Raw genomic sequence first — 17,889 nt, 5'->3', positions numbered from 1 at the left:
CTAGGTCTTTTTTTTTTTTTTTTTTTTTTTTTAGTATCATGTTATGTTTAGTCACTATACAGTGCATCATTAGTTTTTGATGTAGTGTTCCATGGTTCATTGTTTGGATATAACACCCAGTGCTCCATGCAATCCATAATCAGGTCTTAATCCTATGTTAGCAATGTTCCTTCTGGCTTACCCTATAAGTCAAAGATACCTATATATGACCCTGGTTAAACAGATAATACAGATAATGTGTTAGGGATGCTGATTTTGGGTCTTTCTTTTTTGTCTACTTCATCATACACATAAGTACTTCTATTGGCCTAAAGAGTGTGAAATATAGCTCAATTTCCTTCCTTTATTTTCTTTCTAATAACCCATAATTATGGAACAAAAAGGGAAAAATGCTAAAAATTCTTCCCCCCATGAATTATAACCAGATCACAACCTTAGTTTTTTTATTCACTGCTATTGCTATTTAAAATATATTTGCTCCTGTAAAAGCACTAAGTGAGCCATTAAGACTTTTCCCTTAATAATAAATACTTTTTCCCTCCATAGAGAGACAAAAAGAAAAAGTCAATTTAATCTTCTCTACTCTCCTAGTTTATTCCCTTTTAATATTCACAAACTCACAACTCTGTCACTTAGCTATTACTATTATCCCCATTAAACAGAAGAGAAATTAAGCATGAGACTAGAAAGTTTGTTCAAGGTCATGTAGGTGTCAGGTGGAAGAGTTATGATCTGACTCTGAGATCTAAGGCATGGAAAGATATGTGCTTTATGGGACACAGGATATATCTTGAGAAATGTGATTGATTGTCAGCATGACTGACAGGTGTCTAGCTTAGAAGACTAGGTGAATGATGATTCTTCCAACAACCTGTAGGATGAAGTTTAGAGCACAAGTTTATCAGATCAGTTTGGGTGTAAGTTTGAGATATCTGTGGGAAGATAATTTTGAAGCTCAGAACTGTGTCCAGGCCTGGAGATATAAATAGGGAACTCAAAAGCATTTGGACAGAATTCAAAATTATGGAGACCAATAAGTTCACTCAGGAAGAGTTCACTATGCTTGGCTAATAGAAAATAACAGGTTATCTGAGAAAGAGGCATTTTACCAGAATGAGAGAGTAAATGGAAGATTGTTATAGGCCAAAGAGTGATGGTTTTGGGGGAAGTAGATTACAGTGAATGTAATCTACTCTTCTGAGAATCAATTCAACACTATCTAGAACTCATTCAAGGGAAGGAAGTAATTCAAAACTATCTGTAAGTCACAGGAGCTGTTAAAACTTTCTTCAGCTGATCATCTCCCCTTTGACACCTTCTAAAATGGACCTTTCCAGAAAGGTCTGAAAGTCTCATGTTGTAGGAAAGTCTCATGTCGTAGGAAAGACCTTGCCAGAGATGGCTGGCCATCCTCTAACTCCTCAGGAATCCTCCCGAGATAGCCCTCTGTAGGAAACACTCCATGTTATGGCCCCTTCCATCCTATCGGTGTCTTGGAATCCAGTTTTTTGAGGCAAGATAGTCTGTATGGATGGATACTAATAGCGAAAGTGTTACTCTTATTAGGTGACTTCTGTGTGGAAATAAGCCCTCTTGGGGATTCATATTTTATTCTAAAGCAGGATTTCACAAAGTGTGCTTCCCTAAAGCCTAGTACTATTGGATGCAATCAGTATTATATAAAAATATGCTAAAATATAAAAGGTTCCTTGTTACACTCATTTTAGGAAATGCTGGGCTATAAACAAAGTTTTAAAAGTTTCTTTACAGCAGGATTTTCAGAGACTAATATTCTACCATACATCATAAAACTACTGGAGAGACATAAAATTCGGCATTTTCTGAAATTACCTGATTACAGGACTGTTTATAAAAAATAAAAAATTAAAAAAAAAAGTTATCAAATGGGTCAGAAATCTAGGCAGATATCTTCCTACGGGGATAATGCTAATGGTGGGTATTTTAGGCAATGTGGCAAATTAATTAGAGATCAAAATCAACACCACTGTAACCATACCATGTATCGCCCTATTGGAGCAGTCATTTTTTTCCACTTTACCCGCTTTCAACTCTTTCCTCACAACATGACATTAATTTGGTCACAATCACTTTTTTTTTTTTAAAGATTTTATTTATTTATTTGACAGAGAGAAATTACAAGTAAGCAGAGAGGCAGGCAGAGAGAGGAGGAAGCAGGCTCCCCGCCGAGCAGAGAGCCCGATGCGGGACTCGATCCCAGGACCCTGAGATCATGACCTGAGCCGAAGGCAGCGGCTTAACCCACTGAGCCACCCAGGGTCACAATCACTTTTAATGGGAATAGACCTTTGCTTTAGAGTTTAAGTGTTTGTTTCCCCTTTTGATCAACAAAATTCTATGGACTGCATAAAAAATGGGATTGGGGTTTGTGGTGTTTTTTCTTTCACAGTGTACATAATAACTGAGTAAAAAAGAGATAAAGCTGATGAATAAACGTCATCATTGATATTATTTCCCTGCTTCTATTTGCTTTTTTTTTTTTCTTTTATAGCTTGCAAGCTCAGTTATTACAAGGAAAATCAATAAACAAGCTTTCAAGGAAACTTATACCCAGGGAGAATAAAGACCCTTTTGCCTTGAAGTTATTCTATTCCTTTTTTAAGGGAGTAATATCCGCTCCACAGCCAGAGTTCACTTTCAAGTCAACAGAAGCCCTGTGCGCTCATGAGGTCTCTCTGCTGAGAGAACAGAGCCCCCAAGTATTTTCAGAGGGATATCTTTTGTTACTAGGATAACTTCTGTGAATTGAATTGTTCCCAAATTCAGGCAGGATTGTAAAAAGGGAACCAGTGTAGCCAAGAAAATAAAACATTGTCCACAAATTGAAGGATGGGGAAAGAAGGTAAGTAAGGCTACACAAAGCAGCCTTTTCATGTGAATGTAAATGAAACGTAACTTTATTAAGGGAGCTGGGATTCTTACCTCTGTCCTCTCCTGGAGTTATACCTAGGAAATAGAGACTAGATCCTTTAGAATCCTGTTCTAGGTCAAAAGATTTTTGTCATTGCATGACAGTATGTAAAGGAGATGACCTTGGACCACATGTTCAAGTTGCAAATCAAAGCAGCACCCTTCAAAAGAACACAGTGAGATGATAGAAATGCTCTATAACTTTGTGTTGCTTAACATGTTAGCTAGTGGTTACACATAAATACTGAATGCTTGAAATGTGGTTAGTATAGCTAAAGAAGTGAATTGCCAATATTACTTAATTTTAATGAATCCAAATTTAAGTAATTCCATGTGCCTAGTTGTCACCATATTAGACAGCATAGCACTGGAGAATGAGGGCTGAATTTATTAGGTCAGGAGACCCAGCCATTTAATAAGGACATAGAGAAACATGGATATCACCAAACCATGTCTCCTGGTCATTTCCTTCCAAGCAAAGTTACACCACAAAGCCAATGGCAAGAGTCAATAAAAATTGTCTGTGTCTACTTGGAAAATCAGAGTGAGTTTAAATAAAAAATCAGAGTGAGTTTAAAGAAAGTCATGGGTAAAAGTGGAATGGCAGTCATTGGTAGAAGGAGAGTTTGACATGTGTCTTAGTAAGACAAGAGAATCCTCAGAAAAATATATGCACATCCATGTTCATTGCAACATTATTTGCAATAGCCAAGACATAGAAACAACTTAAATTTCCATGAACAGATGAATAGATAAAAATTGTGGCATATTTATACACATTGGAATATTCTTCACCCTTTAAAAAAAGAATGAACTCTTGTTATTTGCACAATCTAGATGGATTTTGAAGCTTTGAAGGCATTAGCTAAATGCAATAAGTCAGAGAGAGAAAAACAAATATTGTATGATCTTACTTATATTTAGAATCTTTAAAAAAAAATGAGCTCATAGATACAGAGAACAAATTGGTGGCTGCAAGAGGCAGGAGTTGGGGGGGGGGGGTAAAGGGGATCAAAAGGTAGAAACTTCCAGGCATGAAATAAATAAATCATGAGAACATAATATACAGCACGGTGACTATAGTTAATAATACTGTACTGCATACTTGGAAGTTGCTAAAGAGTAAATCTTCAAAGTTCTCATCACACACACACACACACACACACACACACTCTATTATTATGTGTTTGTGACAGATGTTAATTAGACTCGTGTTGATCATTTACCAATACATAAAAATATCAAGTCATGGGGCATCTGAATGGCTTAGTCAGTGAAATGTCTGACTCTTGATTTCAGCTCAGATCACGATCTCAGGTTTGTGAGATAAAACCCCATGTCAGGCTCCATGACAGAGCCTGCTTAAGATTCTCTTTCTACCTCTCCCTCTGTCCTGTCCCCACTCATGCTCACTCTTAAAAAAAAAAAATCATCACTACTTGAAATTAATGTAATGTTTTAGGTCAATTATACCTCAATGAAAAGAGAAAAAGAAAAGAAATAAAAGAGAATCCTAAAAAAAAGTTACAGGATAAGAGTGTAACTATATGTGGTTGTCTAACAAATTACCCCACAATTTAGTGGTTTAAACAAATAACATATTTTTATTCATGAATCTGCAACTTGGGTGGGGCCCATGGGAAGAAAGTGCATCTCTGTTCCAGTTAGCATTGCCCGAATTGTCCGAAGGCTGGGAGCTGGAATCATGTGAAGGATTGTCCCCACACAGGGCTGGAGATAATGGTGACTACTGACTGTTGAACCATCAGCCAGAACACTTTAAAAATGGCTACACCATGAGGTCTGGGCTTTTAGCACAATGTGGTGACTGGATTCCAAATACAAGTGTCCAGAAAGAGTTTTGTACCCTCTTTATGGCCTAGCTCTAGATGTCCCATAGCATTGCTTCTGTAGGACTCTGATCATCAGAGAAGACACAAACTCAATCAGGTGGAAAGAGTCTTCACCTTTTGATAAGGGGTGCCGAGGAGGTACACAGGAAATGCTCCTAAGACTAGATATATTGCTGTAGCCATTTTTTTGCAAAATAATCCATCATTTTTTAATAAAATAGTTTAGGCTTCAAGTAATAGAGGCCTTAGTCAAACTAGATTAACAACAAAATAGAAACTTACTGTTTTAAGGAACTAGTTAGCTTAACGTTTCAAGTATGGCTGCATCTAGTGGCTCAAATTACATAATTTCATCTTTCTCCTACATGCTAATCATTCTGTTTCTTGCCTCTTTTGTCTCTTGTCTCTGTCTCTCTGTCTCTCTTTTTTTCTGCTGTCTCAGTGTCTTCTCCAAATAGCAGAACTAAAGATTACTGGTGATGCTAAGTCAACATTCTGACAGTTTTTGAACCTAAAGGAAGTATTTTTCTTGTATACCAAGTCTCACAGAAGGACTGTGATGAATTTGTTCAGGTCCCATGCCCACCCCTTGTCCAATCCTGGGATCTGGAAAATGAAGCTGAATTTTAAGCCAGGTAAATTTTACCTAGAAGCAAGTAATTTAATCTCACTGAACTGCCATTTTCTCACAGGTAAAAAGCAGATTCTGATAGATTGATGGCAAAACTTACTCCAGTTTTCCCCTTTTCTGTATGCAAACAACTGCAATGTGATTCTGTGGCCTCTTTCATCCAATGGTGAAGTCTATTTCCCTATCCTTGGATTCCACACTAAGCTGGAGATTTAGATTTGTCCAATAGAAGGTGGTTGATATAACTTTGTGCCAGTTCTAAGCATAGACCTAAAAATCTCTTACGTATTTTGCAATTTGTCTCTCAGAACCCTGATACTACCAGGAGAAAAAGCTCAGTTTGGACTGTTGAGGAACGAATGATCAAGTAGAGCAAGCTGAGTCAGCCTCGTTCTCCCAGCCAAAGTCAGAGACACATAGGACAGCTCAGCCAAGATTAGTAAAACCAACCCACAGCTGACTTTAGCTGTCTGAGGACACATGAGCAAACCCAGCTAAGATCACCCAATCTGGAGTCCGTTCCCATGAGTTCTGCTCCTTGTGTGTGAGTTCCACAGTTTTATTATGACAAATATGCAACAGTGATACCATTAGTCCCTAAATCTTAGTATTCTGTTTAAAACAGTGTCTGACCTCAAAAAAGTAGTCAATACAGACCTGGGGATAAAAATATATGTTTATAAAAAATATATGTTTATAAAAAATAAAAAATTAAAAAAAAATTAAAAAAAAAGTAGTCAATAAATATTTGCTATTATTATTATCCATAACCTGCCAGTACCACACAGAATTTGAGTGTGGTAGCTTCCTAAAGAAGAAAAAGTTTCCCAAACTAAACTCTAAAAAAAAAAAAAAAAAAATTAAAAATGAGGTATCTACCACATGCTGCACGAGGTCTAATAAGGACAGAATATTGATCTATTAAATTTTTAGCAATTTAATAAATTTAAAAGAAAAAGTAAGCATATCATAATGGGAAGCACATCACTTACTGTCAGTGAAGTAAAAGTAGATGATCTCCAATGTCCTTCACACATTCTGTGTAAATTTCTAATATCTGATATATGCCCAGCTATCACATCATCAATTAGATCAAATAGCAAGCTTCTTCCTTGCAAAATGGATGTTAACATTTTTATTATATGATTAATTGCTGTTGTTAACAATATTTATACTTTTCCAAAAATTAGGACAAGAGTAATTTTATCTCTCCTAGCATTTTTTAAACACAATAATTATGTCTGACACAATTTTCAATAGTAAACTTTAAAAGAATAAATGCATTCGCTCCAAGAAAGTATATCTATATATTACCTTTACAAATACTGACCCACATGCCTCTGAGCTTCATCTGTCAGTGTGAGTACTTGTACTGGGGGGAGGGGCTGTTCTTTCATAGTCACCCTTCTCACTCTCTCTCTCTTAGGTAAGTCACACACCCAGTTACAGAACTTCAACAGAACTCTGTGGCAGTTTACAGACTCCACTTTAACTTGTAAATTCTCTTGTGAACCCAATTCGGTATTTCCATTTCTCTTTGACTTTTGTACTCATGTATTCTGCTATTTCTTTTCTCTATAGGTCTTAACGTGAATTGCTGCCTCCCTGTTCATCACCCACAACATACATGTATGCTAAGTGATGGTGCAATGTAAATAAAGCTCCTAGTTCTGTTCCACAATGTAACAAAAGCAGGATAAGCAGTAATCATCGCCAATTTCATTGTTACCTTTATTTTCTAATTTTGTCTTTGCAATAACCCTAGGTATGGTTATGTAAGTCTTATTATCCTATTTACTGATTACGAGTACCAAGAGAATAAGATGTGTAGGTCACCAAATATGAAAGTACAGGTAGGATAACAGGTACAGCTATATCCACACACCAGTAAGATTAATAATGACTGTGTGAAGAATAATCAGTTTGAGACTAAATTTTGTGAAAGCAAATTTTCAGATTAATGTGACAAAATTAATATTTAATGTATATTAAGCACTTACTATATTCCAATAGCTATTGTAAAAGTAATGTTGTAAGTTGATACTAGCATTAACTCAATTATTTAAGTACTTTTTTCATGGTTTTGTACAGGAAACCAATATGAGACTCTGGGTTAAAGAGCTTGCATTCGGTCTAGTAGCAGTAAGCTAATAAATCACCAACAGGGGATTTGAATATAGATCATCTGGTTCCCACAAGTGTCTCTGTTACCCTCTTCTGTCTCTGAAATGAAGAATAAGAAGTTAGGAGAGAGGAGAGAAGGGTAATGGTAAATGAAAATTTATCAAGGTAGAAATAAGTAAATCATACACAGGCTGGATCATTCCTCGTGTATGGGCTATGAGACAACATCTGGGTGAAGAATCAGGTGGAAATGAGGTTGGGAATGTTTATGATGCAGCCACAGAAAAGTGGCCCTTGATGATCAGGTTGAGGTATTTGAGCATCTGCAATGGCCTGAAGGTAACCTTTTCAAGGTTATTTAAAAATCATTTGATACTTGATCAACTAATCACCTGAGTTCTAATTCATGACTAAAATCCAGCAGATTAGTTTGAATCATTCTGCTAATGTGAATCTGATTTGACCAGATATTAACCGCATTATTTAAAATGATGTTAGGATCTATTGAACATTGGCCAGCACTACAATTGTCTTATTAATTTCTGGAAAAAAAAAAAAAAAAAAACATTTGGGCACCTGGGTGGCTCAGTGGGTTAAGCCGCTGCCTTCGGCTCAGGTCATGATCTCAGAGTCCTGGAATCGAGTCCCACATCGGGCTCTCTGCTCAGCAGAGAGCCTGCTTCCCTCTCTCTCTCTCTGCCTGCCTCTCCATCTACTTGTGATTTCTCTCTGTCAAATAAATAAATAAAATCTTAAAAAAAAAAAAAAAACATTTGAGGTCATCTTACCTGCTGTTTCAAGAAGTAAACAATTTATGTATTATAATTCATGGAAAACATATATATATATTTTTTTCTAGGTTGTTTTCCTTGTCTACTGGTGAGCAAACATCTATCAGAATCTTTGGCATCTATCAAAGTGTTCTGAGTGTCTTATAACAACAGAACACAGATCCAAGAAAGTTTAGACATGACTAAATAAACAGCACACAGATGTGGATGCTGAAAAATTAATACCACACAACCTGATGGGCTGTAGTACCAAAATGCTTCTGCAAAAACAGAATAAATAAACCCAAGCACAAATACTCATGCAATCATGGCATAAATGAATCATAAAACATTGAAGCAGAAATTTAGAGATCTGGCATCAAATACAATATCTGACAAACTACTCAGCTGCACACATTGTTCTTCATGTCATCTCATTGGTAGAGAGAACATTGGAAGTAAAAGGAACTGGTTACATGTCAACAGAAACCGTTTAAAAAAATAATAATTTCAAGATATTTTATGTTTGTAATCCTCCTCATAACTCAAAAACTGCCTCTTAAATTTTCAGAATAGGTACTTACTATTCTCAGATAAGATGTTCTAATAGAGTACCAATTTGTTGTCATTAAGAATTAAGGCCACAGGAACCCTGGGAGGTTGCTGCTGACATCTAGTGGCATAATTTTTTAAATGCCAAATGCATTAAAAATATATAACTAGAGAGAGGGACAAACGTACATAAAAATGCACTTGCAAAGTCTAGTGGACATCCCATGTCATAAATTATTTGCCTCTGCCCACAATACTCTGTTTGCAATGAATTGTTCCCCTTCCAAAGTAATGTTAGCACCACAAAACCAAAGAAATGAAAACTAACGCACATGCTAAAGCCTTAAAGGAACCAATTCCCTCAAAGTTCTTAGTTCTCTACTGGGAAGTACCAATTCCCAGACAGCCCTGACTCCCAAAAGCCCTGCTCCAACCCCAACAGTCATTAATTTCATCTCCACTTTCTAAATAACAATCGCCCTTTCCACACCTAGTATTTAGGTACTTTTAGGATCCTAGCCTAAAGAAAATACTGTGAAGCAGAGAATATTTTATTTCAGACTGCATATATGCAAACATACACACACATTCAAAATGGCCACAAACTTCTTAGTCATGAGGTTCAACAATTATTGCAAACTTAAAAATAGCTTTCAGGGACAGCTTTAATGGCTTCCAAGCATCAACATGAATAATGATGTATAAAAAAAAAAAACACAGAAAAAAACTGAACTTGGAAAAAATAATAAGGCGCATAGAGCATGCTTCTATAAGCATGTAAAGAGATTTGTTTTGTAGTCTCTATATGTGTGTATGTATGTATGTATGTATATATGTATGTAAGGTGTGCATATGTGTATGTGAGTAGACCAAGAGACTCTCAAGTTTTGCATGTATCCCCACTCCAAACTAGAACACTGATGAATATAGTAGGTAAACACTGATTTAATGAATGAATACATAAATGAATGAGGGGGCAAATTACAACACAACTTTTTTTGCTATTGGTTCTAATGTGAGATACGCTATAGGTATTGTCTTTATAAGGCAGGGTTTTGCTTGTGGGCAAGTGCCTTAGCTGTGTGGCTCAGGTTAGAATTTTCTTCCACGACATGTGTGCATAGTGGCAAAAGCTAATGGGTGATAGAATTGGGCAATCTTTCCTTGGTGAAGAGAATGTTTCAATAGTGAAAAATTGTTTTCTTTATAAGTTAATGTATTTGAATTTAGATTTTATTCTCATTGAAAAGATGTGATAAAGGACAGCAGGTTCTCAAGACAATCTTAAATAATACATAGCTAATTTAATACATAGCTAATAACATAGCTAATAAAATAACACATAGCTAATTTAACATAGCTAAATTATAATTCTCATAGTACAAAGCACTCTTTTAGCCTTTAAATATTACTTTAGTGGAAATCATGGTGATACAAGGAGTTCATTCATTCAAAGTTTGTGTGCTTCACTCAAAGTGGGCATAAAAATGGATGACATTTCTGCAAAGAAGACATCCGGATGGCCAACAGACACATGAAAAAGTGCTCCATATCACTCGGCATCAGGGAAATACAAGTCAAAACCACAATGCGATATCACCTCACACCAGTCAGAATGGCTAAAATCAACAAGTCAGGAAATGACAGATGCTGGCGAGGATGCGGAGAAAGGGGAACCCTCCTACACTGTTGGTGGGAATGCAAGCTGGTGCAACCTCTCTGGAAAACAGCATGGAGGTTCCTCAAAATGTTGAAAATAGAACTGCCCTATGACCCAGCAATTGCACTATTGGGCATTTACCCTAAAGATACAAACGTAGTGATCCAAAGGGGCACGTGTACTCGAATGTTTATAGCAGCAATGTCCTCAATAGCCAAACTATGGAAAGAACCTAGATGTCCATCAACAGATGAATGGATCAAGAAGATGTGGTATATATACACAATGGAATACTATGCAGCCATCAAAAGAAATGAAATCTTGCCATTTGCGACAACATGGATGGAACTAGAGCGTATCATGCTTAGCGAAATAAGTCAGGCGGAGAAAGACAACTATCATATGATCTCCCTGATATGAGGAAGTGGTGATGCAACATGGGGGCTTAAGTGGGTACGAGAAGAATAAATGAAAGAAGATGGGATTGGGAGGGAGACAAACCATAAGTGACTCTTAATCTCACAAAACAAACTGAGGGTTGTTGGGGGGAGGGGGTTTGGGAGAAGGGGGTGGTATTATGGACATTGGGGAGGGTATGTGTTTTGGTGAGTGCTGTGAAGTGTGTAAACCTGGTGATTCACAGACCTGTACCCCTGGGGATAAAAATATATGTTTATAAAAAATAAAAAAATTTATTAAAATTAAAAAAAAAATGGATGACAAAAGAATCTTCTTTACATTCATATTAAAGGAAAGAAATCCCATGTCTGTGTCTGTACCTATATATAATAAAATGATACTTGTACACATGCACATATACACACCTGTATACATAAGAACTAATAGTAGCAATCCATGCAAATCAGTGACAGTGCAGCATCTAGATGACTTTACCAAGAGAATATGGGTTAAGGGAAAGAAATAGTTGTAGTGTTAGGAGGAATTCAGAAGGTCTTAAAGAGAAGTTTTAAGGTTATGTAGGCTTAGGAATAAGGGAGAAAGATTGGGCATTCAGGGTGGAGTATTCAGCTTAAAGAAAGACAAGAATGTTTAGGATAAGAGGGATAGTAAGAGAGAGACAAAGGAAGAAATGCAGGCAGGGGATTGATGGAAGAGCTTGAATATTATTTGCAGGACTTGATTTTAGACAGTAACATGCCTTATAGTGTTGGGAGTTTTTAAACAGGTTTTTAAAAGATGGAGTACCCCCACAGATTCTATTCCTCAGAGGAATAAAACATAACAAGAACTTTTCAAATGACAAAAACCACAGAAGCCAAAAAAATTATCTAAAGCTATCATAATAGCTCTTTGTCACGTAAATCCTCTTTAAGAATTACTTTTTAATCACTTCTGTAAGAAAATGCTCTGTGATCTCTTCTCTGACTCGCACTTTAAGCACTCTTTGGGAGCATATTTTGCCTGATGCTACATCTATATTCCTGCATAGCATTACATGTATCACACACAGCACCTAATTCAGGCAATGTGACTATTATCACACCTCTTATCACATGCCATAGACATATTTCTACTTCTCCTTTAAATTCACAGCCATTAACTTACTAATCAACCCGCAAGTTTTGATGATTTACTTTCCACTGTTACTTTAGGGTAGGTATGTAATAAATAATAAAAAATATAAGTAATGCAGTAAGCTCTTAAAATATCACAAGATTTTCATACTTTTAAACCTCAACAGATATTACATCTGCATCTCCTACAGCCTGTATAATAAACTACAGTGAAACACATAACTAAACAATTCATTTACAGTTTATTTATTAGTGTTCTTGAACTTAAGCAACATACACTAACCTTATGATACAGTTTATTTTCAATTCTTAAAACCATTTGTACTAAGTTTAGATCTTAACCTAGTGTACATCAAAAAAAAATGCCAAATCCTTAATATCTCATTACAGTTACCTACAGTTAAATATATGTGAGGAAAAAAACTTGATATTCTTACATAATAAAAATAAATTACAGACATGAAATATTCTTAATGAAATTCTATTTCCAGGACATATAAAACATATGTAAAAACAGCCTCTATGTTTGTACATAATCTTTCTATGGATGTATAGAAGGATATTTTGACCTGACTAGTTGAAGTTGCTTCTCTCTTTGAATGACAAAATTCAGAATACTGTGACTAAATCACTCCCTGTAAAAGAGTCAAATGCAGAACTTTTAAGTATCTTCCCATGCAAAAGTGCACGCTATTCAAACAGCTTGATCCCTAAGCTCCATTGTCATAGTTAATCTTACACAAAAGTGTGTTAGTTTTCAACTGGGAAAACTGAATGGTCCAATTTGTCTAAAAATAACACCTTCACTACTGTGTCTTAAACTTCTGTATTCTTACTAGGAGGCCAGCATTACCTTGATAACAAAACCAGATAAAGATTCCACTAAAGGGGTGCCTGGGTGGCTCAGTCAGTTGAGCATCTGCCGTCAGCTCTGGTCATGGTCCCAGAGTCCTGGGATGGAGCCCTGTATCAGGCTTCCTGCTCAGCAGAGAGCCTGTTACTCCCTCTCCCTCTGCCTGTCTCTCTATTTGTGCTCTCTCTCTCTATCTCTCTGTCGAATAAATAAAATCTTAAAAAAAGAGACTCCAAAAAAAAAAAGAGAACTACAGACCAATATCCCTTATGAACATGGATACAAAAATTCTCAATAAGACACCAGTAAAACAAACTCAACAGCACATTAAAGATTGAAATTTAAGTGTCTATATTCCATCTGAGATAATAAATATTGAGCATCAATAATTAGCACTCTCTTGTATTAATAGGAATTTTTTATAAGATGGCAGACACCCCTATTTCAATGAATTGAAAGGTCTAACTTAGAGAGATGATGATGTGAACACCATTTTCTCCACCCCAAATACTCTTCCACATTCCACTCCCAACCTGCATATAAACACATACATGCTAAAGCATAAGCTCTTTGAGCTCTTTGAGAATTCTGTCAGACCAAAGTACTTGGACTCTAGAGTATACAGAACTGTTTCTTTATTTTCATGTTGAGGAGAAGTGGGTTTTGTTACTATGTGTACACAATTCTGAAAACTCTACCATGTTAATGGAAATATCCCTCCTTCTACCTTTCTTTCTTTTACTACATTCAGCTCAAAATAAGTTTATCCATCTCTTACATACATAAAATAAAAGGTTAGTAAAATTGAGTATTAGCATATACAGACCTCTAAAAAAAGAAAAATACCACACAGATGCATCCTGGATAGTCCGTGCTCTCTTTATCCTTTATTTTCATTCTAAAGCTCATAGATCCTTGACCCTCATTATTGGTTTCATCTCATTCGGTCTTTTTTTCTTTCCCCTCTCTTTACTGGGTCATTCATCAATTTACCCTCAATAAACACTTTACCACCACTTATCTCCCTATGCCTATATCATATAGCTCAGCTTCACCCTCTTGCACATATGGTCCAGGTAGTTCTCATTATGTCTCTCTTTGGTGAATCACAGTTAATAGTTCAATGCAATTTGCAAAATTGCAAATTTTGGTTTTAGCTACTGTATAAAATCTGGTTTTATACAGTAAATATATGCAAAAGGCAACCCTCAATTGATGTCATTAACCATTTTTAAGATATTTTGTAGTTTGAATTAACATTTTAGTATAGATAAAACTTGAATAGAGGGCCCACAATTCAAAATCCCCTTTAGGGGAGAAAAGCTGCTTCCCTAAGGGGTTTATACATCTTTTGAAGAACTAACTGGAAGTCAGAAATAAGTAGAAACACCCCAATTTGCAATTCAGCCTAAATTTTTGTTCAACTGCAAATTAAAGTTCAGAAGCAACTTTTCTGCTAATGTCTATTAAATTTAAATGCTACCTTTATTTCAGCACTCATTTGTTTTTAGGAATTCAATGATTTGTCAAAAATAAAACTCAATTAATTCCAATTACTATGCAGCCTAATGTACATTTCAATAATTCTATTATTTGTGTTCACATACATACAGTAATACCCTATCTTCACAGCTGTATGAATAGAAAGTATTGAGAGATGCGTCCAGTTCCCCATCACAATTCTAAGCTTTAGAAACACTTCTATAAAAAACTATTTTGAGATAACAGTTTTATCCATAAAACATACACACATTATTTATCTTCATCTATAACCACACTTCATTTACATATACATGTCATTAAAATATTTGCATGAGTGTTCATATTCTTAGGCCAACATATGTAAATAAATCGCATAGCAATTTGAAAATTTCACAACTAAATAGGCAATCTGTTAAGTATAATCAGACATGCTATTCAGCAACTGTATGATATAATTCAATCTTCCAAAGAAAATATATGTTTTGCATGAGGGTGCCTTTATAAAAGCTTGATGAAGTTTTCTAGGAATTTGTACTGAAATTTTCACATATTCAAAAAATAAAAGGTAAAGCCATCTGACTAATGCTTAAATGAAAGGAAAATCTCATCACTGTAACCTGATTTAGAATCTAATTGTCTTATTGTCTATCATTTGTAAATATGATACACTAATTGGGGCTATTTCCAAAGAGAATGCAATCTTCTCATCAAGATCCTATTCACATATTAACATAAATGAAATAAAAGTATAATAAAGTTAACCATTATCCATAACGTTTGATAAGCTATATATATTAAAATTTACTCTTCACTTCATAGATAGGATGATCATCATAAATCATTCCCTCTACTTTTCAGATAATGATTTGATTTTTTTGGAGGGTTATACAGTAGCTAAAACCAGTGATCAATGATCAAAAAAAGCCAACTGGTTTAATGTATCAGAGTTCAACAGACTAAAAAACTTACAGTTCAAAAAAAGCATTACCTTGATCTGAATCTTCATAAAAAACAGCAGATCTCTTGCTAGGTAACACCATTTCTTTGGGTTCTGTGGGCAAAAAGAAAAGAGATTAATAAAAACAACCTTTCTTTTTACTCTTTAAATACTTCTTTAAGAAGATTCATTAGTAATAAAGGTCAGAGAGGAAAATCATTTAGCAAAATACTCTGCTCCATTCAGCAGCTGCCTTGGGAAGTACTTGTTATAAATGCCAAATAGTTTCCTCAAAAGTCCCCCCCTCCTACAGCTGAGAACATGGCAGATACTGTGGCAGATACTCAGCCCTGTTTTCTTTGCTTCTCTCTCTTCTCCTATGGGAACAAAACAAACACTTGAACATGAAAAAGCATTAGCTTCCACTCTTTCAAAAGATAAGATGTAAGCCATGTTGGGACAGAACATTTACTTGGAATACAACTAACTGAAATGGAATTGGCAATTATCTAAACTTACTTTTCTCCCTCCTGCAGTGAGTATGGGTTTTAAAATATTCATGAAAGCTTGGGTGTTTTCTTATTCTGTCTTTCCACAGAAGTGATAACATGAGATAGTATGGGATGACTCTGTAAATAATTGCAGATTACCCTGCTCATATGATGCAATTTCAGAGCTTTTCTATGCCTCAACAAGGAGGAAAACACTTTCTAGAAGTCAAAAGTATGAAAATATATCTTATTCCCTCTCTTAGCATATAACAATCTTGATGAGTATTCCTTAAGAGATTTTATTGCATCATTATCTGAATGTTCAGATTGGAGGATAAGAAATTCAAGTCTGAGCAACAGCTTTTCAGAAAAAAATGTTACATAGTTAGGTAAGAATTTTAAATTCATCCCTTAAGAAGGTTATTTGGACAAATGTTAACAGTTAAAAGCATCATTGATTAATTGAGGACAACAGTCATTATAAGAAGAGTCCTATAACTGTAATCCATATAATACCTTACTAGCTATGTGACCTTGGGCAAGTACATTAAACTTTGTAAACTTTTAAATTTCATCTGTATTATCCAAATAAGAATTCCTCCTACTCAACAGAGCTGATAAATAAATGAAATAAAATATATAAAGGATATAGGACTAATGGTTATTAGCTACTATAATTATCAATAACATTATTAATATTATTATCATTGTTCCCCTTTTTAAAAAAATCTCACTACCTCATTGAAAATCTCTGCCTCTGAGCCATGTGGTAGAATAATTAAAATAATGTCATGCTGGACATCACTGAATTTGTCTTTTGTTAATCAGAATCGGTGATGACAGAAATAGATAAATAAATAAATAGTTATTGTATATCTTTGGGCAGGTGGGAAAAAAAACTTTTCAGGAAGATGAGTTAAGTTGCAACCACTCTACTGCACTGCCTTCTCTTGATTTTGCTAGAGATTTTAATTTAAGGAAGGCCCCAAGAAAGTATGATTTAGTTTAAGATTCTCTTAAAGCAACTGGCTCTTGTGTACTCGTGTCAGTATTCAATCCCATTCAGAAAACACTTCATGAGCTCCTAGTGCAAACCAAGGGTATGGACTGACTTTAGAGGAAACAGTAAACAAAAAGCAACCCCCAAAAAAACATAGTTCGGTAGAGGATTCACATCTTTAGACAATTATTTCAAGCAATTGGTGTAAATACCAAGTTTAAATCATTAAACAGTATACACTGTGTTTGAGCAACAGAAGGTATTGAAAGGATACTGTACAGTCAGGAAAGGGAGATTTTAAAAATAATCTTTATAAAGTCAGAATAGCTGAACCTATGCACACTGGCTGACAATCCGCCCTCTTTTGTCTAAGAAAATTTCACAAAAGAGAGGAACTTTGAAGGACTAGGTCTGGAAGGCAGGTAAGTAAGAATATGTCTTTTCAGGGAGCTGGGACAATGCATAGGAAGAACTGAAACATTAAAAAACAAACAAACAAAAACCATGGAGACCAGATTAACAGGAGACTGACTTGCAGAGCCCATTGTGCTTCTCCCCAATCTCTCACTAAAATGCTCCGAGGATGTCAAAGAAGAGAAATACTGGTAATGGCAACTAGAGAAAAGGGAAAAACATAAAAAGGTATTTCCAGTAGCTGCAGCCCTGATAGGGACAGACTAAGTAACACTGTTTTAGACTCAAACTTCATACTGTATATTTTGGAGGACACAGCATATATGATGAGAAATAGAGAAACTGGGAAGGGGCTTTGATTCACACCAACAGTCCCCAACGCCAAGTTGCGGGAATCAAGCAAACAAGTCTATATAACATCTCTTGTGGGTTGAACTGTGTCCCCCAACAAATATATTGAAGTCCTACCCTTGCACCTGTTAGTGTGAATTTATTTGGAAATGGAGTCTTTCCAGATATAGTGATGCTATATGGGAGGAGGGAAGCTTAATCCAACATGAATGGTGTCCTTATAAAATGAGACACAAAGAGAGACATATGGAGAATGCCACATGAAGACAAGGCAAAGAGATAGAGAT

General features: G+C 35.6%; 1 protein-coding gene across 7 annotated transcripts in view; it reads right to left on the bottom strand.

Annotated features, from left to right (window-relative positions):
• The window catches only part of INPP4B (inositol polyphosphate-4-phosphatase type II B), an 834,661-nt gene that overhangs the window by 664,119 nt on the left and 152,653 nt on the right, over nucleotides 1–17,889 (bottom strand). For all 7 annotated transcript variants that reach the window (XM_059168095.1, XM_059168068.1, XM_059168015.1 and 4 more), the window contains exon 2: nucleotides 15,398–15,460. The gene's annotated coding sequence lies outside the window, so the exon portion shown is untranslated. The remainder of the gene's footprint in view (nucleotides 1–15,397; nucleotides 15,461–17,889) is intronic.

Source organism: Mustela lutreola, chromosome 1, assembly GCF_030435805.1.
Source record: "Mustela lutreola isolate mMusLut2 chromosome 1, mMusLut2.pri, whole genome shotgun sequence".
In the NCBI taxonomy this organism is placed as follows: Eukaryota; Metazoa; Chordata; class Mammalia; order Carnivora; family Mustelidae; genus Mustela; species Mustela lutreola.
Note: the sequence above shows the minus strand (reverse complement) of the source record. Positions and strands in the feature narration are given on the sequence as shown.